This window comes from Tauraco erythrolophus, chromosome 4 (genome assembly GCF_009769465.1).
Source record: "Tauraco erythrolophus isolate bTauEry1 chromosome 4, bTauEry1.pri, whole genome shotgun sequence".
Taxonomy (NCBI): Eukaryota; Metazoa; Chordata; class Aves; order Musophagiformes; family Musophagidae; genus Tauraco; species Tauraco erythrolophus.
The window spans coordinates 6710271-6737952 of NC_141468.1; the positions used below are offsets into that span (position 1 = coordinate 6710271).

At 41.2% G+C, this 27682-nt stretch overlaps 1 protein-coding gene across 7 annotated transcripts in view; it reads left to right on the forward strand.

The window, feature by feature from the left end:
- The window catches only part of CELF2 (CUGBP Elav-like family member 2), a 273325-nt gene that overhangs the window by 22891 nt on the left and 222752 nt on the right, over positions 1 to 27682 (forward strand). The window lies entirely within an intron of this gene.

Here is a 27682-nt window from a genome sequence, read left to right on the forward strand (position 1 = left end):
TCTTGATGATGGAGTGGAAGATAAGTCGATTTTAATTGGGCGGGCATTCTTTTAAGGGACGTTCACACATCTCAGGTTGGGGTAGGGAGTTTCTTTTGTTCTTGACGAGCCTTTTCGCCCTTGCCAGAGAGGAGGATTCATCTCGACGCCTGAGGGCTCTCAGCTTTCACCGACATACATCTCTATCGTCTGGCTGCAGAAGACAGAGTACAACTTTTCCTTTTAAGTTGATTTGCTGTCTGTGGAGAAAAGAGTAAATGCAGCAGCTTCATAACCGTGCTCAGATGTAGTCAAAGTCCAACGCTGGATTACAGATTTTTAAAACCATTGCGTTTGCCTGACTTCATTATTGCTTAAGTGTAGCCTAGTATCTCACTTGCTAGGCCATGTTTATTTACCTTCAAGACAAGGCTGTGTAGAATAGGAAAACCTCAGAGTTTTAATGTCTTTTTCTTACTGTGCTCATGTCTGTGCTGTTGCTGGGGTGTTTCGCTGGAAGGGAATGAAGCTGTTTATGCTTTATTATGTATTGTATAGTGTAATGATTTGGGGGCAGATTCTGTGTATTTTTGAGCTTTTTTTCTGCAATGGCCATTACAATGCAGCCCTACAGATGTTGACATAGGGTTCCTAGCTGTCATTGTAAAGTAAGACAGAAGCAGCTCTTCAGTGTCCTATGCGAACACTTCCTTTGGAACAAACATGCAGTAATTCATAGAGGAGTGAGATCTGTTCTCTAGCCAGAAATATTGCTTGCAAGGCTTGGTTTGGCCCAAGCAGTCTTCGACAGCACTGGCTGATCCCTGTGTTTTCAAAGTATTATTCCAGGCTCCTTTAGGTCACTTCTTCTTCCCCCTGCGTTTACAGTTTATTGGATTTGGGAAAAGGTCCTGCAGCAGCATCATTGTTGCCTGTGTGTCTTTGCTGAGGAACAGCAGGCTACTCGTAGCAAGAGATACACACCAGGATTCAGAAAGGAACAATTTTCAGCTTGCTGAAATGCCCATATTGCTACCTGGAAGCTCTGCAGGAGCTGGAGACTTTTTGGCTGTGTCTGTGCCTCTTTGCTCCCTCTGTCCTCACCTCCACATCTGGGGATACTTAGACTTCTTTACTTCGTTGGTCTTCAAAGGATTTGAAGGTCTCTTGGCTTCCCTAGGATCTCCATTTCTACTCAAGGGGGAAAGGAAATGGAAAGGACTGCTGCTGTTGGGTCTCTGATTTTTCCTTTTTTGGCTTGAAGCCACAGATAACGCGGTGAATTTGGAGTTGAGAGATGCCAGGCCCCTGGGTGAGATGAATGTTGTGCAGGGGAGATGTGCAGAAGAAAACACAGGGAGAAAGGTATATATTTAAGTAGACTCTCATAAAAGATGCAAATTCAGGATTACTTAGCAGAGAAAATAATCATTTAACATTCATGTTATATTTAAAAAGTGGAGCATCATTCGTGTTAACAGGAACAAAGATTTTATTTTTAAGCTCAGCAAAGCCTCAAATCCCAGAAAATGCAAAATTGCTGCTGATAATTTCTGAACGTGAACCTGGAAGGCTTCATAGAAACTTAGAAAGAAATAAATCACCTTCCCTCTCTTTCCCCAAAACTCTTTGGGCAAAAAAAATCTGTAAATATTTAACAGCAAATAATCACATTGCCAAGAACCAGCAAACAAAGCCCTTTTATCCAATCCTATAATATGCTGTAAATAATGAAAACCCTCATAGATGTAGCTGAAAAACTTTTTTTTTTTCTTAAATCAGTGAAGAAGCTTAGCATCTAGCACTTTAAAAATCCATCAACATAGCTAAAACTCTTTTTCCAGTCTCTTACCTCTTCATGTCATATTTTTCTCTGTCCTTGACATATGCAATTTGCCCAGCTTGTATCTGTTTAAAATGCCAGGAGCCTTCAGCATGCTCTGCTCCACGTTGCATACCTGCAAGGACTTTCCTCCTGTTCCTACTTCGCAAGGTAGGAACTACCCTCCTCTGCTCTCTCCTCTTAGCCACCACTCGAAGGTTGCTTTGCCCACTGGGTCACCCCCTTGTCACCATCTATTCAGTATTCAGACAAACACCTCTGTGGTTCCTCCCCAGCTGCTCTGGTGGAAGAAGTTCCTATAAATATCTGCAAAGCCTGTGCTTTCTTTTCCTCCTTCTTTGATAAGATAGGTAAGAGAAACCTATTGAACTTGGAGAACTGCTTATAATGATTTTGTATTCGTAGCATCCAGCCAGTGGCTCGTGTCTTGAAACTCCCTGGAAGTATAACCATCCCTTTTTGGTCTGTGTTCCCTGACCCAGCATACTGGAATTAGCAACTCTGCCTATGATTTCCTAGGTCTTCTGGAGATCTTTTGGCTAATAAAAATGTTGCTTGACAAAACATAGTAGGTTTCCTTGCATTTCTGTAGTGGGTGTTTTATTAGGTTCTCTCAGCTCTGTTTTCTAAACAGTTGTGAATCAAATACGATACTGTCATGGGTTTGGTTTTGTTTGGTTGGTTGTTTGTTTTTTTTTTTTCCCCCAACCACAAGTTGCCCTACTTACTCAATGCAAATCACTGTGGATCTACGTAATATGTCTTTCTCAAGGGCATCTGTTAATTCCACATGATAAGCCGGGAGTTTCAGCCAGGAATATCAAGCATTGAAAGAAGACCTGGTTAAACTCAGTCGGACTTGCATTTAATCAAATTTTAAGCAATTCTTCCAAATTATAGCTTTGACAGACGCTGTGCGTGAGGGATTGCTTCAACGTTGAGGTGTCCAGGTGAAACTTATCTTTAAGGTGAATGGTGTTCCCCTATATAGTGGGTATATGCAGCTGTAAGTTAGATGATGCAGCAGGAAGATGTATACAGGCTTCAGTACATTATGGTCCTGTCTTTAAGTGCTTGACTCTACGTACAGTGAAACTGGTGGTTTCAACTGAGCTCAACTAACACGAGTGGTTTAGAATCAGCTCAGAGGTTCAGATTCCAGAAAGACTGGTTTTTATGAATAAACTAAGGACTGAATCCAAAGCTTATTGAGTCGATGGGCTGAGCCCCTTTGATTTCAGAGTGCTCTGTTATCTGTGATCCAAATGCACCATGAACAAATAAAGACAAAGAATTTATCTTGGTTGGACATATTCAGTGTGACAAGAGCTTCAGTCTGATTCTCCTCTTTGCTTATGAACACAACTGTGTGCTTCTCTCTGGGGTTGCTGGAAGACAAGTATTTGGTAGCTGCGTGCTAGTACTCCCAGTTAGTGCAAATGCTGGATCCCAGTGCTAAGAATCACGATGTTCTGTGCAATGGAGTGAAAGTTATGGTTGGTAACAATATATTTTGGGGTTATCCTGATTTGCCTTTGGGGTTTTAAGGTGTTCATTTATCCTCTTTTTTTTTTTTTTTTTTTTTTTTTTTTTTTTTTTTTTTTTTTAAAAGTCACCTTGATCTGTTATGGCAGTAAGTTCAATGGCATCAGAAGACTTGCAGGTAAATTGTGGGTGTTAGTGAGAGGAGGTTCTCTGCTTGCTGACTGCTCTCTGGGCTCAACCCTTGGTGCTGGCTGGGGAATACTTTGTGGCATCAAGCTCTGGGTCTGCCTGCCGTTTATACCTAATAGCCTATGAGATTTTGGGATACCATGCAGGTTCTTTGTTCCGATGTGCAAATATGCATCCTCTTCTTTTTGTGTATAAAACTCGGTTTTCTTTAGAAAGCAGGTTAATTTTCTTAGTCAAGGAGCTCAGTGCACTCTAAGGGATGGGTATGTTGAAAATAGCACCAAAGCAGCATCAACATCACTTATGCCTCAGGCTGATTCTGGTTTACTACTAAGGCAGATTAGTAGTTACACTGAATATAGAAGCACAAATCACTTTTACTTAGGTAACTTATATGAAGCAGAATTCCTCTGATATTGATTTCTTTTTTTTTTTTTAATACCGGATACATACATTTCGTTTTATCCTAAAATAATTTACTCTAGGTGGATCTTCTGATCAAATCAAATGCTTGATTTCTCCTCCTGAAATTCCTAATCATGTTAGCTTTGTATCAGCCTTCAGTGTCACTTCTAACCTGAACCTGGTTATTTTGTCTCAAAGTGACCTCCCCTCTTGCAACATTCATACCTTTTCACATGCTGTCTTTTTGGTTTGATCTTGATTTACTTTTGCAACTGCAAAATGCACGGTCATTTGAACAAGGTGTACTGATATACCTCTCTATTTTTAGTTAATGTATTTTAAATTTTTTATAGACATCAGATTTTCAAAGTAACTCCAATTAATCTTTGTTCTGGTGTATGTAGGTTCCATGCAAAGAGTAGAATAATGGGAAAAAGTAAAAGCAGAATGTATGGGTTAGTATAAACCACAATCCTTTTCATACTGAACATTAGCTTGTTGAAATGCCTCCACTCTTGGCAGAAGACAAGCTTCGTAACCTAAGAGGATGTGATTTGAGTGGAGTTTTCATGCCCCATGTGCTCATTGTGTTCTTGCCACTGATGCAAACATTATCTATAATTACATTTTCGAGAGACTGAAAATTGCAGTCTTTGTGGAACAAAAATGCAGCTGAAGAATGGAATGTATATCCTCTCTACCCTCATTATAAGGCTTACAAAAATCAAACTATAAGGCTCAGTGCCGTAGCTTTCAGATACAGGAAACCAGCACCATTAGCCTATGTTAGAGTATTTTTCCTGAAAATTATGGCCTTTTGATGATCAAGCTAGTGCTGTTATTTCCAATAGTTTGCCATTGAAGCTAGTCAGACTAAAATTTGTAATTGAGATGAGTATAAATAAAGCCAGAGTAATTACTTTGTTGTTTGCTTATTTATAATATTATTTTCATAGATTAGAGATTCTATTCACGATTGGTGGTAACATCGAAGATTTATTTAGACAGGTCATCACATGGGTGTTGAAACTTCCTACTGCACCATGCTTTGAAACAGCCATGTTTTTCAGGAGGAAGGGAAAAGTACTGAAAATGCTGTTTTTATGATTTTCTCCTGGACACCAGGGAGTTTTAGTGTTGCAGCTCAAACTCCATGCCTCTAACTAAAGCACCTCTTCCCCACGTCAAAATGTTACTGTCTTCCATCCAGTAGCTGAAGAACCAGAAGTAAAAAGGAGATCAGTATCCTTGACTTCCTAATTGTGTAAAAAAAGTGCTGGAAACTTAGACAAAGAGTTCCAGATGGAGACAGCCAATCCTGAACTTCTTTTGGAGGAGAAATTCATAGAATCATAGTGTATCAATCACCGGTTCATAACATCACTGCATTCTTTTTCTTCTCATGAGCTTCAGTTTTGAGTGGTGTTTGTTTTTTTTTTTTTTTTTTTTTTCTTCCCCTAATAAGTGGGACATTTGAGTCCTCTCTGAAAGTGGAATTTAATTCTGCGGGGATGATCCCAGGGAGATAGCTGCATTTGATGAGAAAGGCACGTGTGGTTATTGGTTCTGTGATTTACTGCATTGAGGAGTGTGGGTAGAGGTGTTGAATGATAATGTGAATGCTAGTTAGTAAATAAGGGGTGGTTCTGAATGCCTATACATCCATAGGCAATTAATAAGCACATGCATGTAGGTCAATGAATTTATTGCTAGTAGCAGAAATAGTCTGGACTGAAATTTAGTGTGTATCCACTGCTTTCCTTTCAGTCTGTTTTGTTCTTATTCTAAAGAAAGTGATTATTTTGATGCTCTTCATAGCTCTTTATAGGTTTACAAGTTTCTTAAAGGCAATTTACAAAAAACATTTGGATGAAAGAATATGAGTCTTATTACATATCTGTTTATGACCGTCCATCTTTCTGTGGAAGGGGCTCTGGGCAACTTCATATTACAGCCAGGTGACAATAAGGGCAGTTAAGTCCGTGTGCCTTATGCAGTTGCTGCCCGAGTTGGTAATTCTGCCTCCACGTTCTGCTGCCTGATTGCTGCAAGTTATGCACAGGAACACCATGGTGATTGAGTGCTGGAGTTCCCAGGACACCATCTATTCTTAGTGGTCCAGCAAAACTTATTAAGAAAAGTAATTAGAACAAAGCTCAAGTACATTAGCCTCTTTAATGCTCCTGAATTCTCAGAGCTATCTTCAACGTTGGCAGAGGCTGTGTTTCCAGTAGAGAAATTGAAGCAACTTTCTTCGCTGAAGTTAAACCCACTTTGGTCTTAGCATCATGATGGAAGTATCTTCTTACGTAACAGTATCAAGACCCAGACAGATAAAAAGGCCGTGGTGAGCTAACTAGTGGAAATGACCTTTGATTTTATTTTTATGATGCTTTTCTGTGAAGGTGCAAGGTTCTGTGTTTCTGCCTGCTTCTTATGCATGATGTTGTTCTATGCCACGTCACCTTACACCTTTCTGTCAGCTCCTGAGGCTCAAGAGCTATAACGTGGCTATATAGCTAACTATTTTCCTTTCAGGAATCATTTTTTCTTTCTTTCTTCCCCATCTGTTAACTCTGGCAGGCTAGAAATGTATTTTCTTTCTGTACTTGCAACACCACCCGACATTGCATTTGCTCAACAAATCTTCTGAACCGTCCTCCTGAATATTTGTTTCTCCATTGGAATCCAAAAAGCAGTCTCAAGCCTGTTCAGTCTTGTCTGGTGAATCAAAAGTATGTCTCCCTAGGCGTTCAGGATGTCTTAATGAAGATCTCTTTGGCCTTTAAGCTACTTCAGAAATGTGAGTGGCTATTTCCTCAGATGGGAACGTTCAACAGATTTGAAGACCTTCAATACAGGGGAGTCATGTTCTATTGAGCAGACTACAAGGAGAGCTGCTCTTCAGTTTTCTTTTTATACCCATATTCATTCAGCTTGCATACTCATCCCCTTCCCCAGGCATCCCTCTCTCTGCTAATTCTGGTATAGATGGACAGCAGTTGACAAAGTGTCCTTTGAACTGTAGGAAGTGCAGTTAGGTAGGTACGGACAGTTAAACCAGGCGGGAAAATGAGTTTCTAGGTTTTATGGGTCCAGACTACTCACATTTACTTACCGAACAAACAGTCTTTTATAAAAGGAATTACAAGCTATTTTTTCTTCTCCTGTGCTAATTAGTGACAATTTTTAGGTCTTCTGCCACACTCAGATTTTTTTTTAATCTTTGTTCTTCAGTTGCCTTAGAGAGGTCTTTTGATGCTTTCTGTTCTGTTGCTTTGTAGGCCAGATAGTCATGTCTAGTGTCACTCCTGGCAACGTACAATCTGTTTAGTAAGTTTAATAGAATAGTATCCATATTTTGTTTTTCTTAAAAATAAATTCCCCATTCAGTGGAAGCTGCTGAATTGCAAGGATTGCACAGCGGCTCGTGTTTCTATGAACACCTGAAGGACAGTTGGGAAGACCCATCTTTGTGACCACACCAGTACTCTGCTGTTTGGTTTTCCTTCTTGGCAACCTTTAGACCTATGGGTGAGTAAAGCATAGTTTGCAGAAAATTGGCTTCTTCCTGTATTGAATCAAGCTTGTCTCATTTCAGGTCTTTGTGTCTTAAATTTCTAATGGCACTGAAAAGAAATACCACTTTTGTTAGTTTTAGAAGATTTTCAAGACGTTCGCAAGGATGGAGAGGAAGTATGTCCCATAACTCCTGGGGCAGACTCTTACCTAGCACCGCAGACAGGATTGATGTTAGTTTCACAACCAACTTTTTAATAAAATACACTGTTTGAATATAAATATTGTAGTAGTCAGTAAAGAATCTGCCGCTACCTGCCTTAAAGTCGCTGCTTCCCCACGCTGAGGAGTTGAACGCCGATCCTCAGGCTATTTTATTCTGTTATGCTAATAGCACTAATACAGTATCATTGTGTTTGAGGCTTCAAAGATACTGTACAAGCATTTTCTTATGATTCCCTGATCTTTGCATTTATACCCAGCTGTTTGTTATTCAGTTCAGCCATCAGCATCTAAGTCTCAATGGACCATGTAATATGCAGCTGTAGCCAGATGTAATGCTTCCTATTCCTAAATGTTTCTGTTAGAAGCTAAGAGTGGCAGGCTAAAGACTACTGATAACAGTGTTGCTTGCATTAATTTAAACTCTAGAGCTACACTGATTCTGTTTGGCAAATTTATTCCATGGCCAACAAGCAGAGCAATATTTCCAATCTCCATCGTTGCTAGCAGTGTTGACATTAAATACATCGAGTATGTCTGCACTGATACGGAATGTACTTATAGTGCTAATTCAAATAGGAGAAGGATGTGCAATTTGCATAAACAAATATATTTTCAGATACAGTTCTATTTAAGAGAGATAAAGACAGAAAGGAGCCTGTTCTAAACAATGACTCGCGATAATTTAGAACAGTTCAAGAAATCTTCAGGTTCTTTAATTTTTCATTTTCTGTGGATAGCTGGGAAACTTCTACAATATCTTCTTCAAGCCGCCGGCAGCTCTTGCTCTGCTCAGCTTTCCTGGCTTGGATGGTGGCACAGAAGGGAATTGCAACGTTTGAGTTTTCTGCCACGTATTGCTCCGAAGCATTCGGCAGATCATTTCAGCAGGTGACTGGGGTTGCGCACATACTCAGGGACTCTTGGTCAAGTCCTTCACTAGAAGTCGATGCCAACGTGTGGTTAGAGACCTATGAGAAACTTTGGACAGGAGAGTTCTTCACAACTGCGAAATGTCCTGTCGGTGGGGACTCCGCACATACCAGAGTCTTTATGGAAATTAACTTTTCTCTGGGGATTTTCATTTTTCATTGACAGTGCATCTTTATAACACATGCTTTAGGTTCTGCTTTGTCATTTCCAGGTCTGTGGTTTAACTCAATGTAAGAATGAAAACAAAACTGCATTTATAGTGGTGGCTCCTTGTTTCTTCCCTTGCTCAGCCCCTGCCCCTACCCCCAGCCTGTTTGGTTTTGTTTATTAATTTATTTTTTTTAATTACTCTGCACACTAAGTAATCCCAATCAGCAAGGTTGTTCAGGTTACAGGAGCAATGCCTTTCTTTCAGCTCATCCCTCCGCTCCGTGCATGCCCAGGGTGGTTGGTGCTGCACAGCAGCAAGCTCCTGCCCCACGCGCTGGGCAACACGGGCTCGTGTTTTAATTCCAGAGCGAACAGCGTTACACGAGGGATTTGATGCGATTGTAATGAATTGCATAGGGGAAGTGCTTGTTTGAAATCAACTCCATTAACTCAGAGCACAAACCATTGCAAAGTCAACAGTTTTTCTGAGTGGCCACCGCCAGCCATCTCTTTTGAAAACACTAATGGGCTGTTTAATTAGGTGATGAAAATTGTTTACAGTTGGTGATCCCAAGTTTTGTCATTTTAATAATGGTTAAATTCAATCTCTTCTTTGATTCTTGGCAACTCTCTCGTTGTTTCATAACCTGCTTACGTCTAGTTTAATTCATTTGTGTGTATGAAAACCGAACCTCTCTCATGCAGAAGTGATGTTTACTTAACTGCGCTGTGTCGTTGTAATAGGCGGGGAATGACTAAAAGACAGCAGTGGATGTTAAACAAGTATAGTGTTGCAAGACAGTATTTACATTTGTGGAAGATGTATTCTTTTTGAGGTCACTATATATGAGACCTAAAGATAATCCTGCCCATAGCATCTAAATTTCAGCTGTTGCTGCACATCTGTTGCTCTTGGGGTGTGCTAGCTTCTCCTCTCTCTCTCTCCTAGGTTAATAATATCTGTCACTTGAAGAATCTAAGAAGGGACAACTTACAGAAGTGTCCTTATATGCTTGGTTTTGGCTTCAGTGATTGCTCTAGAGCAACCAAGAGCAGAAGTTTTTTTCTCTTAATATTCTGGTGCTTATACTTAGAGAGAGTGAACTGGAATATTGGGAGGCACCGAACTGACTTCATTTTTTGAATCTTGACAGCCACATGATGCCTATGGGCTCCTTTTTTTCTTCATCCTGTCTAAATGGACTACAAAGACTCACAAGTCCCTGTTTTAACAAGCATACAGTCTCAACAACAGGAATAAAAATGGTTGAAAGGTGAAAAATGAAATGGAAGCACACCTGAATTACAGGAGGTGCATCCGGACTCCTTGGATGGCACTGGCAGAGGCCAGGAGATGCCTGGTTCCCTGTCTCTTGGTCCTGTGCCCTCTCAATGGACTTGGCTTTGGTTTGGTTTGTGATAGCATTAGCTGTATGTCACTTATTTTGCAGATACTTTCTGCCAAGGAGCTTAAGCACAGGCAGAAAAACAAACTGGTAGATCTGGTGGATGGGGGAGGGAATATCTTTCAGATGAGTTTTGGATGCCACTAAGAAGGAAACACAGTGTTTTCTTGAGGAGCTGATGACTGGTCTGTTCAGAAATCGCTGTCGTTAGGTTGATACTGTGACATGAAATCCTATGGCATTTTTAAACCTCTCAGCACCTCCTATTTTTGTGTTGTGGATGTAAAGACATCAGTAGTGTAAGCATGCAACATGCTGCGTGGGTAATTAAAGCATTCTTGAGTAGCTTTCCCTTGCAAAGTACTTCAGCAACAACCATGTGTGACCGCAGTTAGAAAAAGGTTGTGCTTCCTGGGGCTCATAAACCATGTAGGAGACCCAGTCCCATCTTCAGAAGGCACTTGATGGCTTCTAAGTGCCAGTTACTTTCAGCAAGTCCCAGTTTCCTAAGACGTTTTCAAAGAAAGTCCTCCTGCAGCTCAGCTGCTCAAGTGTTCTTTAACCCTAAAAGTCCACAAAAAAAGGACAAAACCTTAGCTGTAATTTTACAGCAGGTGTTACCACGACAGTTGTACGTGAGTGACCAGCTAAGCGTAGAAAAACCAGAGCAGTAAGAAGGCTGTACGCATTTTCAAGCATGACAATACTCACTTAAGATGTTTTCCTCTGCCATCATATGTACTTGGCTTTCTGAACTCAAGGTAAATAGGCAAGCTGTGGATTGTTGTATTCCTGTGTCTCTGACATTACTGGACTTGTGGGAAGTATTGTGATGCTGCTGTAATGTAACAGGTGGTCTATTATATAAATAAGAATGGCTAAGGAAGAAAATGTTTATGTTCGAGGAGTAGAACTACACAAATAGTTCAAAGGAAATGTGATTTCTCCCATTTTCAGGCTGCTGTATTCGTGGGAGGTTCTCTAAATATGCGTAGAAAGTGCAAGCAAAAGAGATTTTTAAAAAAATTTCTAATTGCGTGTGCCGTTTTCTCCCTAGGGAGCAAATGGATGAACCAAAATTAAGGTTTATTCTACAGCTTTAGTGATAAAGATGCTTGACCTGAATAATGGTGGAAAGCAATGAGTGCAAATGTTTGCAAGAATCTGTCACATATCTTAATTATGTAATCCATACAAAATAGTTGGGAATATGTTCACATAGCAATGGCACATCCTCTTAAAATATTATAATTCTTCATAAATGCAATTTTAAGAGTACCCCTCAAAGCTGCTACATATAAGGAATGTTCTTAACCTTCTCCTCTTTACCTTTGTGTATTAGTTGCACAATCAGAAAAGTCTCTCTCCTCTGCTTAAAACTTTGTATAGCAAACTACCTGAGAAAGCAGTCTGAGGCTTGTTTGGCATTTTCTTTGGTCAAATTTGTATTCGCGTGGCTTTTTTCAAAGCTAGAGAGCAAAGGGTTAAAAGAAGACTTTGTATTTCTCTATTCCCAAACCAACATTTAAATTGAAACATAATTTTATAAACGTTACATCCGAATACCATTTCTCTTTACAGGATCTTTTACCTCTGGGACACCGGCTTGGATCAGGATTATATATTTTTTTTTTCTCTTGCAACAGCTGTTCAGTGCATGAAATAAGCCAGTGGATGTGGTCCAGTTTGTAGTGGGAAAGTGTCCATCTCAAAGCCACCATCTCAACTGGCACTGAGTAACATCCTTGTCTCAGCAAAACGGCCAGAAATTGAATGAGCATGAATAATGAACCCTTTGCAATTGTCCAGGTCAGGTTGACAGCAGTTTTGCCTCTGTGTATTGATAAACTTGGCAAAGGTTCTGCGTTTTCAGGCATGCAGAGGCCTTTCTTAATGATTAATTCTTTCAAATAAAATGTACCTAGCTTAAAGTCTCTGTAGTTCCTCCTGCTGATTAATACAATGATGTAGCTTTGAGAACGTTTTAATACAGAGAAGATCTACTCCTTACCCTGAACAGTTTTCATTTTAAAATCGCAAGTGGAGGAACAATAAAAGGTGGCTTTGTGTTGCAGTAATCCAGGATATGAGATTTAAATAGTACAGATTGTCACATGACCTAAATTTTGAAATTTGGGTAGCTAAAGTTAGACACTGAAAATCAGGCCAATTATTTTAGTCTTCGTACTCATTTTTTGCAAGCACAGAAATATGTTGTAAAGCCTCATGTTCATTTTCTATGGAGGTAATAGTGGTTTAGTTTTAACTGAGTGCTTTTTCTCTGAGGAGCTCTGAACGTTTTTACGAAGTGTGTCAATGTCTCGGTAAAGTAAGAAAATTTGATACTGAGACACAGGGAAGTTGGATCTGTGTTCCCATCTTGATGTACAACTGCCCTTTCAACCCAGCCTGGAGTCTTTGGAGGTGTTTGCAAGGAGGATTGTTTTCCTTGGCTTTCTCTATAATCAGTGAAGAATCAGCGGCTCCAGTTCTGAATGTCCTGTTGGAGCCAAATGTCAGTGCTCTGCATCACCCTTCTGAAGAGATTTTTCTCTGGTGTCTGTAGAGGAAACCCAAGGCCCTGGATTCCTATGCCTAAAACTAACTTTGTGAGTACCATCTTCTGTGGGACAGTATACAAAGATAATGGTTCTTCTATAGTTGCCACCTGGAGGACTTTTGTCCTTTCAGGTCCTGCTTTTTCTTTTCCTTGGGAGAGCCAGGGATTGCACTCTATTAAATCCCCAAGTGGGGCTGATTAATCTTGGTCTGGTCAAGTATTTACTTAGGAGTAAGCTTTTCCTTTTGAAGGACCTGGTCGGAGACCCTTCTGTTGCACAAAAATGAGACCAGATTTTTCCATCAGGTTCAGCATTACATAGTCTATCTTGATTTGGGTCAAGTTAGGTGAAGAATGTCTTGTTAATTGACTGGTCCCATATCACCCATTTGTCCAGGCTGAGCCCTAGAGCCACTTTCAGCAACTCCATCCAAGCCAACTAGAAAGCAGTAGGCTCAGAAAAAGCAGAAGCAGCATCCCAAATGCCGACCTGTCTCAGAAGCTCTTCATCAAACACTGAAAGCGAGGATGGAGGTTTGTGTTTATGTGGTTTGGGAAACTTCCAGTGAAAATACTTCGGTTTGCGAAATGTTTTCACATTACAAAGGGTAAACATCGTTACGACAGTTGGTTTTGTAGGAGTACGCCAGCTTTCTGTCAAGGAATAGTCCTTCACTCAGGAGTGGAAGTGAGTAAAAAAGAGCTGATCTAGATGAACTAGCAAGTTATCGAGTGTAGACTGACCTGATTTGATTGAGGAACTTGAACCTTCATGTCTTTATGTCAACTGAGTTCCCTGCTGGCTAAATTGCTCAGTGATTTCCTGTGCAACAGTAGAAAGAGTAGGGCCTTCCTATCCTCCTGTTTGAAAGTACTGAACTCAAGACTCACAAGGACAGTGCAGGACGAATCTGATCTTCAAAATTAAATGTTCTCTAGTCTGTAGAGATCATAGTAATTCTTATTTGTGTGTCACATCCCATGTCATAACTACCCCTTGGCCCTTCTCAGGGTTGACTTAGAACATCCAGTTGATCTATATATACCTTTGCTAACCTTGAATTAAGTACTGTTCCTTTAAATGAAGGCTACAGATCTAGTTCTGCGATTCTCTGGTGATTAGTAGGGTAATCTTACTATTTATCAACGTGTTATACAGCTCAAAGTCTGCTTTGCAGTGCAAAAGCCATAGAAGATGGTCTGCAGACTGACCGCTTACAGTCAAGAGCTCAGCTCTGTCCTGAACTCCTTTTACTGAATAAATTTGCTTCTCATTTCAGACTCATTTGAGACCTTAGACTGTGCAGGGTCTTTAGAGAAAAGACCATTTCCTTGTACTGTGTTTATACAAAACCTAATTCTGGGGACCCTGATCCATGAAAGATCTGAACAGCTCCTACAGTGCAAATAATCATTTGGGAAATACAGGCTTAACCCCTGCAAAAACAAATGTATTTGCTGGTTGTTGAAGGGCGGAAGAAAGGAAAAAAGCGTGCATAAAGAAAATGGCATCTGGTAGGCTGCTGGAAAATGGACCAGTCTATTAGGAATTAGTGCTAACAGGGCTCTAAGTTTCTTTCATCAAAATTACTGCAGTCAAAAAAAAAAAAAAACCACTTCACATTTGTGCTTAATTTCACCTCTGTTTATTCTCCTCTGCTGTTCCCTGAAGAATGTAGATGAGGTTTAAGTTAGTCTTAATAGTAATAGGTTTGGAATCTAGCACACTTTCACAAAATTAACTTTGCTTCTGTTGATCTGGGAATTAAAATGCTTCATTAATTTAGCAAGTCCTGGTTTGACAGCCAAATAATGCATTTTGTGACTTGTACTCTTAAGTCTAAAATTCTTATCTGTGGCTCTCCCTGGATGTCTCTGACATTCAGGGGAGCTTGGAGACCTGCATGGCCTGGAAAAAGGAGCAAAATGTTGATGAACATATATACATAAAGTAGTATAATACAGGTTGTAAGAGTGACTGTGCTGTGTCCAAGCATGTCTTTAAGCACTGCGTGAGTAGGTAACTATCAAGAATCCTGTTTCTCCCCTCCTTTACAATAGACACTTGTTCTTTCCCTTGTTTTTTTTCTCATTTACCAATGCAACTGAACACAAGCAAAGACGTTTTTGGTGAAGGGAAGAAGGCTTGGAGGCATGATGGATTGCTGCACTGTGCACTGGGGTGGTGGGAAGGGAGCAAAACCACCCCAAACATGTCTGTATTAAAGGAAGAGATTTGTCATCGGTCTTTTACGCATTGAACGCGATGTGGTACCGACACTGGGAAACCCAAGAGATGCCTACACATACTCTACAGTTGTATATTTGAGAACTTGGTGGCTATTTAGAGTGTTCTTATGTTGGTGATTCCAGTCATTTTGCAAATGCTCTCTGCTCTATAGGCGATTTACAATAAAAACGTCCAGGAGCTGCACAAACCATGCTATGATCATGTAGCAGGCTTGCGGACTGTGCTATTGCGTGATGCACACCTGCGGAGGACTCCTATGGTGCCTTTGGAGTTTTCCCCGTCAGAGAAAAAAAATCTCTTCTTCACATCTGTTATAAACGTATATGATGCCCCCAAATCACTTCTATTTGTGTTGTGGTGTGTCTCAGGAATTCCTTTGGTTCTGGGCTGTAAGACTGTGCACTCAACCCAGGCAAACGGCTACAAAACACAGCTACAAAAAGACCACAGGATCCTCAAGGCTCCATAAAACTGATCGTAAAGCACTGAAATATAAAACAAGTTGAAATAGTTTTGCTTTATTGATGTCTAAGAATGCTTTTTCCCCTTTAGTGTCACCTCAGAGTGGTGCAGTCCAGCAGTTTTACAAGGAAATAATATAAAAGCAGGTACAAGTTCCCTAGCACGAGGCATCCCTGGATTCCAGGTTATAAAAGTGAAGAGGTTCAGCCAGCCCAGCAATCCCCGTGGGTGAATACCCCTCAGCGTATTGTAGCATGCTGAAAACCAACACAATAGATTCAGATTAACTTGTGTTTTGGCTTGTTGCAGACTCTTAAGATTTATGTTGTATCGGTGCCCACTGAAATGTCATGCAAAGACAATCAACTGCAAAATTCTGGTTGTGTGCCCTGCTGAAAAAACAGGGATTTTTACCTACGTTAGATGAGTGATTTTTTTTTTTTTTAATTTCTTTACTTACGATAATTAAAGCTGAGAAAAGAGTCTGTAGATTGTGTAGCTGAGGCTAATCCTGTTTTCTTTGGGAAAGGATGTGGAGTGAAAGGCAGGGTATGTTTGCATTTGTTTTTTTTTGTTTTTTTTTTTTTTTACCTTGCATTGCCTTGTAGTGTTGGTTATTTTAGTGGTAGCTCTTCTTTAATATGGTTCAGATAGCAAAATTCAATATTTCTGCCTCTGTTTTGGGAGGGGTGGGGGAAGAGTTAATTTTGCTCTTCTGTTGTCTAGGAAACAGTGGTTGTACTTACTTCCCTTTTGAAAACAGATAGTGAATTCCACATTCAGGGAGCAATGAATAAGATAAGAAGCCGCAGATTAGAGGCTTGAATTAGACACCATTTGAGAGAGCAAAGATAAGTTCGTGTGTGATGGAAACTTTTAGGTTGTGCTGAAGTGAGTAAGAGAGGGGCAAAGATCTGGTTTTAAAAACAGTGCTCAGGGCTTTAAGGCTCGGGGCGTGTTGGCGCTGATTCAGCGAAGCGTTTTAACGAAGTGCGTAATTTTAATGATGTAGGGCCCCGCCGAGTCCACGGTTAAGGACACGGTCCGGTTTGTACATTAAGTACTTTGTCTCCCACCACTTGGAGAATTCAACCCTGTCCATATAGTGCTAAAAATGAAGAGAGAGAGAGAGACACCAACAAATTGCAATTTGGGTGTTTGTGCTGAAAACAAGCTATCCATCCAATTTAGGGCTGTAAATACTAAAATTGGAGACGGAGTTAATGACTGGGAACAGCGGAACAGGGAACAGGATTTAAAAAAAAAAAAGCATTGACAGTTGACATGATGGGCAGTAAATGACAAGTGCATTTCAGTGCAAGCTTAAGGTGATTATACTTGGAAGGAACTAAAATGTAATGCAAGAGCTGTAGGCAAGACTGCACGTTCAACTGGAAATGTAGGTTATGTACTTGGTACTAATTCATGTCCCAGCGAACAGGAAAAAAAAAAAAATCTCTCTTCAGTTCAGATGGGGCTTGAGCTGTAGATTTTTCTGACTAAAAAGCTCTGGATAATTCTTTTCTTATGTATTATTAATAGTTCCATTACATTAAATCTTAGGTGCTCAGAATGATCCTCCGGAGGCGTTTCTCCCTCTTTCTCTCCCCGTTGTTCCCAGCTGAAGTCTGGGGTGACTGTGCTCCTGGGTAGGTGAATCCAGGCTCGGAGAACAGGCACGCAGATGCATATAAAGAGTCACAATTTGCAGGACTAATTTCTTGCAAGCGATTCAGCAGATGTGGTTTCAGGAGGGATTTTAGCGTAGTCAAGGAGGTGCTGCCCTCCAAAAGGAACAGTTTGAAAAATTGCAGAGTCCTGGGAAAGAAATACTAAAACAAATGAGCGGGAAGGGGGAGGGAGTGATAAAAAAAGGGAACATGTTGGAAGTGGTGAAGCAGAAAGATTCTGGCAGGGAGTGAAGAGCGAGTGATCTGGATGTGTTGGAGGGTGCAAAAAAGGGCAGTGTCAGAGACAGTAATGCAGATAGTAAATCTTCTCTCAGAGTTTGTCATTACTCTGTCGTGATTAAATAAAAAGGCAAAAACCACTCAAACACAAGATAAAAAATAGAGTCGTGTGGAAAATCCTCCTGGCTCTTCTTTTGTGTTACTGATCACAAGCAGTCCCTTGTGAAAGCGGTCAGTATTACTATACAAATATGCATGCCATGCTTCTGACTAGCAAATTTCCAGCCCCCCTTGAGAGGAGCTTTGAGAGAGGTTTTGGAAATATAAACGCAAAATCCAAAAACCAAAATCCAAAGAAGGAATATGAAAAGTGGAGACCGCTCAAGAGGATTTGTGATGACTTTGCAAAGTGGGAGCAGGATGCGAACTCTCAGGTTGGAAGAGGTTTCTGAAATGGCAGTCAATTAAAATTATATGTGATAGGAGGTTGACAGCCTGCATGTTTTCAAATGATCCAGCTATAGCTTGGAGAGCAGTGGGTAAGGTGCAGCACTTAGTTGGATGTCCTCCTGTGGTAGTCATTAGTCACCTTTTCCCTTCCTATGGAGTAGTGAGAGCCCTAATGACAGCGGATATAACGATGCCTTCAGGGATGCTTAAGGAGTAACAGAGCTCCTATAGCAAGGTGCAGCCTGATTCCCTTCATCTCCTCTATTTTGCCAGTGTGTGGAGAAGTCCAGGACATGCCTCAGAGGGGTTGTCAGCCCCCTTGTCACCCGTCCTCCCCCTTGAACATCCCAGAGCTGATAGACAATTAGCAGCTGCTCCCTGTGCATGGCCAAGAGTCAAGAGGGAGCTCCACCTCCAATGCCCGCGTAGGGCTGGCAGATGTTGGGCCACTGCTGTAGAGAACCAAGAAACGTGAGTTACCGCTCGGCCAGAGCTGTGCGTTGCACCATAAAGGGTTACCCAGCGAGTCCTCTGCAAGAGGCATCCATGTCTCCTGATGAGCTTTCCTGGTGCTGCTCTTGCCTCGTCTCTCTCTGACGTCAACTTTCCTGGGCTGCTGCAGCCTTATGTAAGTGCCCCAGCTCTCCCAGCAGCCTTTTTTTGGGGAAAAGCTGCTGATTCACCCTGCACACAGGTGCTGCAGCACGGCTTCGGCTGCAGCTCTCAGGTAGGGCAGCACCAAACTCCTCTCCTGAGCAGAGAAGTAAAGAGAGGGGAGAGAAGTTGGAGATTGAGGAAGGTCACGCTGCAGCATCCATGTTTCACCTCTCCCTTAGAGTTGCTTGCAGGGAAAAAAAGAAAAGACATACCTTGATGGATGGTGTATTTGCAAGAGGATGGAATACAAAGCAGGTGGTACTGGGACTTAACAGACCTGGGGTTGTGTCCATGCTGCTTTCAGAGGTGCACCTCCAGCAGGCTTTAATCCTGGCTGCCACGGGTTGTGCTAACAAAAAAGACACGATGGCAGAGATTGCAGGGTGAGCCGCCCACGTGCCAGGCCCCAGGAGAGCGGCGCGTGATGCCGCATACCGTGACTCGTGCCTCTGTGCTATTGTGGTTGGTATCACGGTGATAATTAGCAGAACTCGGCATACCATTGGCGCATCGTGCCCAGCCTCAACGCCGTCTCCTTGCAGTGGTACCGACGTTCACCCCGTGTGGTGCTCGGTTGTGTGACAGAGGTGGTTTTCTGCCTATGGATCCCTGAATCGCTGTGGTCCATAGACTGCAGGTCAGATTTTCTTGAAAAGGGATTAAAATAGGAATCACCAGCCTTGGCTCAAGCAGCCAACTGGGAAATCCGAGGCTGTAATCTAAAGTTCTTCAGTGCTCCTTGGTGGAGGAGAAGGGGCACCCTGGGGATGTTGATCTCTTCCTGAGCCACGGGTGTACGAAATTCCGAACAAATGGCCTTGGAGGGCCAGTTTCTGTCCATTGGGGAGAGAGGGAGCCAACGGTGTGACCTACACAGCCTCAGATATCAGGACTTCAGGCGTCTGAGATGGGACAATGTGATGTGAGGAGAGATCTAGGAACATGAGCAGAAAGCAGGAAAAGGAGGCATTTAAAAAATATGCTGTTTTAATGAATGTTTTCAAAGCGAACCAAAATAGGAAATCACCAGAATAAGGGAGTCTACAAAGATGCCAGACTTCAAAGGCCAAAAAGGTGGAGATATGTGGTTTTCAGCGTACAGAATCCGCAATATATAAAAATAAATTTTTTGAAGACTTTCGAAAATTCAGAAACAGAGTCAAGAAGGAAGGGGAAGAAGAAAAGAAAAGGTGAGTTGAGAAGGAACAAAGAAGGGTTTCAGGGTTTTCTTTGTTGTTTCAGTTTTGTTTTTTTTTTTACTGCTCTTCAAAGCCTTCTGCAGGAACTTTCCATCAGTTGGCTCTAACAAACTGTCCAAAGAAGTGTCTCGTCTCACGAGGATTAGCTGCTTGTTGTGAATGTGCTAATTTCTGATGATAGCTCTGGAAGTGTGTTTTCTTTCCTTGCTGATAGAGACCATATTAACCAATAAAAATAATTAAATTTATATTATCTAGATGTAATCGGTGATTATGCCCTCTAGGTAGGAGAATATGCTTTCAGATGAGCAGAAGCCTATATCCTCTGTTCAAATGACTAAACTTTTTAATATCCACAGAAGTGGACTGTGGGGAGAGTGGTATCCCCCAAGCCTGCACAGAGAGGGCATTAGCAGCCATTTCCTAAAGTAATTTATAGTATAGTTCACTGTATTATGCCAACTCTAACAAACTCTCTCCTCCTTTACTGCTAGCATGGCTGTAATTCCGATTACTCTACTGGGAATTTGGCTCTTGGAAAGCTAAGTGATTTATAAATTTTTAAGAAGTGATGCATGCAGCTAATCTAAAGGAAAATGGGCTCTTGCAGCCGGTGCACCTGCTGTCTGGGAGGGGAGAGGCTTTCTCGCGGGATTCCTCTGCCAAAATGGGAAAACACTGACAATCTTTAGGGTAGCTTGTTTTAAATTAGTGTTGATGAAAGGTCATTGACCCTGGAGCCTAAAGCCCTCGATTTACCCAAAACCAGTTAAAGCAAAGATAAGGATTTTGCAGCAGTGCTTAGTCTTGGATCACAAATATTAATTTCCCAAATACTGGCTACTTTGCTGTCTTTGCGAGGATGCAGTTTTTTGTGAAACCATAGTGGCCTTAATTAGGTCAAACTTGTGAGTCCCTTCTCTGTGCATCCCTCCCCAACATTCTTTCAGTGTGGGAAACAAAGTCTTTCTAGGAAACAATTTGTGAACAGCCTCTTTCCTTCCAGATGGGACTTTTGGGCAGTGGAGAAGTGTGGTGCAGGAGAACTGTGAGTCAGGGAGTCTGAGAAGTCCTCCTGAGCAAATTCCTACCATAGTAACTTGATATTTGATTTCTGGAAGAATACGATTACTCATGAAATTCTGGAATTGCCTCTGGAAGGCTTCATGTATGGATACTCGTGACAAACATAGACTCATAGAATGGTTGGGGTTGGAAGCGATCTTAAAGACCTAGTTCCAACCCCCGTGTCACGGGCAGAGACACCTTCCACTAGATCAGGTTGCTCAAAACCTCATCCAACCTGGCCTTGAACACTTCCAGGGATGGGGCATCTACAACTCCTCTGGGCAACCTGTTCCAGTGCCTCACCACCCTCATTGTAAAAAATTTCTTCCTTATATCTAATGTAAATCTGCCCTCTTTCAATTTAAAGCCATCGCCCCTCGTCTTATCACTACATGCCCTTGTAAAAGGTCCCTCCCCGTCTTTCCTGTAGGCCCCCTTTAAGTACTGGAAGGCTGCAATAAGGTCACCCCGGAGCCTTCTCTTCTCCAGGCTGAACAGCCCCAACTCTTTCAGTCTGTCTTCATAGCAAAGGTACTCCAGCCCTTGGATCATCTTTGTGGCCCTCCTCTGGACCCGCTCCAGTAGCTCCATGTCCTTCTTGTGTTGGGGACTCCAGAGCTGAACACAGTATTCCAGGTGGGGTCTCACGAGAGCAGAGCAGAGGGGCAGAATCACCTCCCTCGACCTGCTGGCCACGCTCCTTTTGATGCAGCCCAGGATACAGTTGGCTTTCTGGGCTGCCAGTGCACATTGCCGGCTCATATTGAGCTTCATACACTTAAAAGAATTTAATACTAATTACATTTAATTTAAAGATACATTTAAAATAATTTAATACTAACCCATTTACCCTTAGCCCTTGCCAAGGTCGAGGTCAAAAGTTGCGTGGTGTCCTCGCTCTCCTGACACAGATGGCACCTGACGCAGGAGAGAGATGGAGGAGAAGCTGCTCTCTGCCCTGCCTCGGTTGTTAGTGTGTCATTGTTGCTAGAGAAACACAAAACCTTGGACTGGGATTCTGGCAGAATAAAAGCCTTTCAATTCATATTTGATCACATTTAAAGGAGGGGGAAGGAGGGGCCGTGTAAAAACCCTGTTCATCCACTAGAGAGCATATAGGCAGTGCTTCTCCTTGGAGAAAATAAAAATGTCAAGCTCTTATTATACACAATAATGCAACGCAGTTTAAATGTTTACTGCTGTTCTACCCGTTGCGATTACATGTGGAGAAGAGCCTATGTGAAAACTGGAAGAAGGCTTTGCGTAACTATATGATGTTCATGTTCAAAAGCCTCTTGCCTCCTTGTGAGCATTTAATATCTTCTTGTTCTTAAAGAGCGTTCCCATTCTCCCCATGGAAATGTTAAATTATTTACAAAGTTCCTGAGAAATCCAGGAGTGGACTTGAGAAGGTGCAGAGCAGATCTCTGGAAGGGCGTTTTATGGCTTTTAGGGAATTCAAGTGCTTCATTTGTAGCTGATGTGGTTGGGAAGAAGCTTCTGCAAACAAACCGATGTGAGGCTGCTCGTTCGGCAGATGATCAATGCGAGGAGCTGGTGCTGAGAAGGTGATATCCTTTGAAGTCTAATGATATTAATGTTAACTCTTAAATATTTCATAGCTGTTACTCTTTTGTAGTGATTTTAGTGCTCGAGTTATGGAGCACGCTTTTTTTCCTAATCTGATTTCCATTTTTACCCTCTCAACTTCCACTGTGTGTGTATACAGCACACGTATGTAACTTCAAATTTAAACCACAGGGATTTGTATGAGTTAAATGATTGGTGTAGACCCCACTAATTAATTAAACTTGCCACACCCCCCCGCCCCTGTGAGTGTCAAATTTACTTTTTCCAAAGGCAATACTGTTAATACAGTGCATGTTAGAGGCAGTTTCTTCCAGAGGAATAAGCCACTGACTTTTTCTGCTGCCCTAGTTAACCTTATTCCCTCCATCTGTAGGTTACAGATCATTCCACTTACACTTGTAACCTGCTGTGAGAGCTAGGCATGAAAAATAGTATATAAACCCCAGGTAACTCTTGCAATTCTATCTTTTCCTCTGGTTTCTTTGTGTTTGTCTTACTTTGTGGGCACTAAAATCCTTCAGAGTGAATTTGTTACGTTCGTATAGAGCAACATGGGTTTGGTGCAGGACGGATGTAGATTTATTACTGGCCTTTCCTAGTATATTTTTACTTTTAATGTGCTACGAATCTGACTTAGTTGTTGGCAAAGTACTTGTGTAGTACTTAGACACTGGATGAATTTCCACGGAGAATAATGGACAATCTGATCGGGCTTTTACTTGCCCTCAGCATCCAGCAAAACTTTCTTTTTGTTGCCTTTTGCAAGTGATCAATGGATCCACTTACACTATAACCTGGAGTTAGGAGCAGAATTGTATGTTAATATCTCTCATTGCAATAAAACGACTGTTAAAGTCCATTACTTTTCTGGGGAAAAAATGGGATGTGTTTAATTTTAACTGCCTCAGTAGTGTACTGGTGCATATATAAATCCTGATGAATGAAATCAAGCAATTAGGATTAGAAATGAATAACACAAGGCATCTTGTCATTTCAGCGAGTTTGCATTTTGATTCTGATTGATTTTTCTAATATTTGCTAAGTGCATATGTATCCGCAAAGGCGCTATACCCATATGTTGTATTTTTAAAATGCCGTCGTGTCGACTTCTGGGATCTAGATCTGTTATTTGACAGCATATTATGATTTAATTTCAGTTATCTGAAAAACTGCACCATTAAAATAGCTGATGCAGAATTTAAGCACGTCTGTTCATTGTTCTCTTTTTCAAGGATTTTGAAAATTGCACTTGATACCTAACACTGCAGAGTCAGTTTATGTTTCAGGCAAGGTTATTTTTCCTCCTTGAATGACAGCAAGTATTTTTGTGCATGTATGCAAGTGTGGCATGAAAATACAAAGATATCTGCCTTACAGTTTTGGTTTTGCTTTTTAATTGATATTTGGATGATATAAAGCAAGCAACTGCCATATGACAATAAAGTGGACCAACTTTCCCAGCTGGATGTCATATTTTACAAAGTATGTAACCAGAGAAACTGTGAATTATGTAAACTGCTAAATAGGATTCTGGGTGTAACTTATTACCCTGCTGACTGGAAGATACTGCTTGTTGCTTACTCGTACTTTCTGAAGCAACATTATTCTGGCTGTTTCTCAGAAGTGCTCAGCTTTGGTATTGGAAAAAAAAAAACCCAAACATTCAAGGAGCGAGTGTCGTACTTCTGGTTTCCTACGGTGAAGGAGTGGGAGGTTTTGGAAGATTGGACGTGAGTACTATTGAGTGCGACTTTTGAACAGTTGGCTGCCGTGCCGTGCATGCGTCTGCTCTCCGCTGCCTCCAGGTAGGGACCGGGATGAGCTCGATGGCGTGATAGCTCCTGACGAGGACAGATGCTGTTGTCTGGGTCCATTGAGATAAACACTCAGTGTGCCAGTTTGGGGCAGTGGTTTTGGTTTATATTCTGTGTTACTCCGCCGAGGGATGTTTTATTTGCTTGTTGGTTGCGTTCCTTTGTGGTTTTGTGCCTGCCTTTTTCAATTAAACTGAATCATGTCATTTATTTTTACATATAGTTCTTGAAATACCCCTTTCCTGACCTCATGTGTTATTTTTGCTGTGTAAACCTAATGCAACTTCACTGAAACAGACATTTTAAATTTTATCCTCAACATAAAACTTGCTGTTAGTTGTTTGGTTTTTTTTTTTTCTGATTTTCAACTTTGTTACTTTCACCCTGTGTCTGCTGTTCTTGCTCAGTGTCCCTGATTTATCAGAGTCCCTTCTTATTTATCAGCCACCATGAGTGTAGTAGGTGCTTCGTGGAGGCAGCCAAACTTTTTGCAGTAGCTTTCAAGTTGTGTCAGGAGACTGTATCTACTAGAGGGTGTGCAAGTTGGTTTGTTTTTAGAAGGAAAGACTCTTTGAAAGGACCAGATTTGGAGAAGAGCTTTGCTCTTGTGCTGAAAATGGTGTTGCTCCACAATACATTGGGCAGGGCTTGCACAAAATCTTGCTGCTCAGAGCAGATAACTGGAGTCATAGCAGGTGTGAGATTAGTGTTTGTGGAAGGTATGCGTGTCAGAAGAACATTCATATCCATGTGTTGTTGGGTTTTTTTTTGTTAAGATGAGGCAATATTAGCTGCTACTGTGAGCTAGATTGCTTATTCAAAGACACCTTATGATTCAGGACCACTTCTTGAATGAAGAGCAGTCCAAGAAGACTGTGTGAAGGGAGGCAGGACACGATGTTGACCTTAACAGGCCTGCAGTTTGGACTTTAACGTTAACTTTTTTGGTACCCTGATGTGTCAGGTCTAATGAAACGTTTTGAGCAAATCCCTCACAGCTCCTTCTCCCATTCAACTTGTTCTCAACTAGACCCCAGGGTACAGGCAGAATTGTGGTAATAAGCAGCAGGATCAGGCCCTGGGGCCAGGACCCTCTCTGCTGTCTCTGGCCCTGGAGGGGAGGGGACAGCCTAGGGGACTTGCTGGTTTTCTGTCTGCAGGCAGAGGCAGCTCATCTTGCCTGTCTCTTCATTAACTGGAGGGGACAAAAGTTGGTAAGGTGAGTGATGCTTCAAATATTAAAGTCCCAGCTCTTGAGTTTGAAGATAAATACTGTTGTGTTTCCTCCATTTCCCTCTCTATTTCTGAGTTTTTAGGTTCTCTTTAAATCATGTTTTTTGAGTCTCTTTCAAAGCTGATGGTGCCATTCAGTGGGAGACAGATGATGGGTCTCTCCTCTTCAGACCTTTGCAGCCTTTCCTTCTAGGACATGGGTTCCCACACTTTTACACGTGAACTTTATGCAGGGTGAAGAAAGTACAGGGAGAGGCAGCAGCATGGCTGGGAGAGGTGGCCTCGCTCTTGCCTTGACTTCAACAATGGCAAACCTCCTCTTTCTTAAAGAGCTGGCCAGAGACTTTCTTGCTCTTACAGCTAGCAAAAGGCACTCTCTTTTTCAAAATCCCACTGAAAGAACAGGAATATACCAAGAACTAGAAAACACCTGTATTATCCCCTCTTTCAAGACCTTCCCAACTTGTTGGCAGATAAAGACCTGATGCACGTCTCTAAAAAGTTTTAGGTTTCAACTCTTGGGTAAAACCTTGTTCAAAAAATGTCGAATCAGCTTACAGGGTAGGCCTGTTGGGTACAATACAATGGGAACTGCTCTTTCCTGTAATCCGAAGATTTCAGGGACAAAAAGGAGAGTGCTGTGATAGTGGTAAATCACAAGAGTCTTGTGCTGCTGCATGCCTTGACCTTCACACAGGAAGCTCTGTTACAGTGCGGAGACAGAGTGCACCACGGCACAGGTGTCTGCAACAGTGTGCATGTGCCTTCCTCGGTATTTCTTCACGTTTTGAGCTTTAAGGTCTGCAGAGCTGGGCAAAAATGACAAAAGAAGATCAGTTTATATTGGGCGAGTAGAGGGAAGGTCTTAAAGAACCTCTGCAAAATGACAAATTTTGCACCAAAACCTTGGGAATCTACGAACTCATCAACAGCTCTTCCTTCTCCAACCTTCCCTGAAATATTTGATTTTTACAGAAATTCCACCTTTTTCCTGTTAATAGAACTATCTCCAATTACAATTCTATGGTTTTCCACTCCCACATGAACCTAAATCTCAGTTTAATATAGCAGCCTTTAGACAATATGGCAATACATAAAGTATTTGAAAATTCAGAAATTTAAACATTGGTGTTGAAACTTAGGATCATCTGTCGATATTTGGTGTATCAGTCATTGCTTAGCAACTCCTATTGTACAAAGCTATGAGGCTTAGCAAGAAGGTATTAAAAATGTAACCAAACTGAATTTTCAGTTCGTTTTATGTTTTTAGCTTTTAGACTCAAGCTACGGTATAAATGTAAAACTTCCTGTCTAGGTCTCATCATTTAAAACTTTTCTTTTTGTAAATGTGATAATGAGTTTCCACTTATTCATTTCACTGTAAGGTCATATGCTTTAAAAAAAAAAAATACTAGTAACAATTGAGAGACTCAAGAGAAAACTGAGTTTTATATGTGCAGTGTATTTATTTTATATGCATAAGGACCTTAAAGAAGAAAAGAATTATAATATTTCCCCTTTTTTATTAACTGTCAAATGTCTTGGCCTGAAAATTGGGAAATTTTACAGACTTTAGTACTCTGTATTCAAGCTCTACTTTTAAAAGCTTAAGGTAGGATTTATTTTTTTTAATCAATGTACTAGTTTCCAATAGGTTCCAAATCCCAGATATCCTGTTTTTATAAGGTTTTGTGAATCTTTTCCTCTTATTATAGTTGATCTTTGTGTTCTGTATGTAATTTGTCAGTTACGGGGAAAAATTACCAAATATAATTCTCTACAAACTCCAATAATATCTCTATCCTTCACAAAGTAATGCAAAAAGCTTAAAAATATTGCATATCATCTGTAAAGGCGACTTAATTTTTTGGGTTTTCATACAGCACGTAACCAGCGCTCAGCCTCGTCTGACTTTCTTAAAATATCTCATTCTACTGCATGGTTCCGCTGCTGACCATGATAGGATATTCAAAAATCTAATTCCTTACTAGATTTTTTTTTTTTTTTATCTTGCAGTCCTTACACACCCTCCTGCTTTCAATTTGAATTTTAAGTCCAAGTGATGGTTTGTTTGTTTTGGTTTTTTACTACTTTCCAGCATTTGATCTGTACCAAAATTCAGCCTTTTCAACTTTTCCAAATTTCTTTTCCCGGCTGTATTCTGCAGTGAATTCGGTCCTGCTTTTCTGTATTAGTTAACCTTTTGCCCTATAAATATTCGTTGATGGAAATTTTTCTCGGTTGGCTTAGGGGTGTGATAGGCAGCGAGTCGAGGCTGATAACGCAGCCCCGCTGCCAGCGTGCCGAGGAAAGCATTAAACCACAGCTGTACTCCTTCCTGCTCCTGTCTTTACCTG